The sequence below is a fragment of the Mastomys coucha genome, unplaced genomic scaffold, assembly GCF_008632895.1.
Source record: "Mastomys coucha isolate ucsf_1 unplaced genomic scaffold, UCSF_Mcou_1 pScaffold16, whole genome shotgun sequence".
Classification (NCBI taxonomy): Eukaryota; Metazoa; Chordata; class Mammalia; order Rodentia; family Muridae; genus Mastomys; species Mastomys coucha.
In genome coordinates this window covers 5,368,113-5,368,402 of record NW_022196898.1, presented here as the reverse complement: position 1 = coordinate 5,368,402, position 290 = coordinate 5,368,113, and positions in this window count along the sequence as shown.

Here is a 290-nt window from a genome sequence, read left to right as displayed (position 1 = left end):
GAACTCTGCCAGCCCAGTGGCTCAGGTTGCTTCCAGTCTGTCTGGGCCAGCCAGTGCCCTGAGCAGACATTGGGCATTGGGTGCAAACTCTGCCCTCATTCCCAAAACACCCAGAGGAAGCTCCACTCCCAGGTGCTCTAACAACCCCAGGGTCACAGGATCCCACAATCATAGGATCACAGAGATAGCTTGACTCTGAGGAGTTCTGACACAATCAGGGTCACAGGAAGGGCAGGCTCCAGTCAGATTTAGCAAGGGCAGGTAGCAGTAGAGATAACCAGATGGTGTGG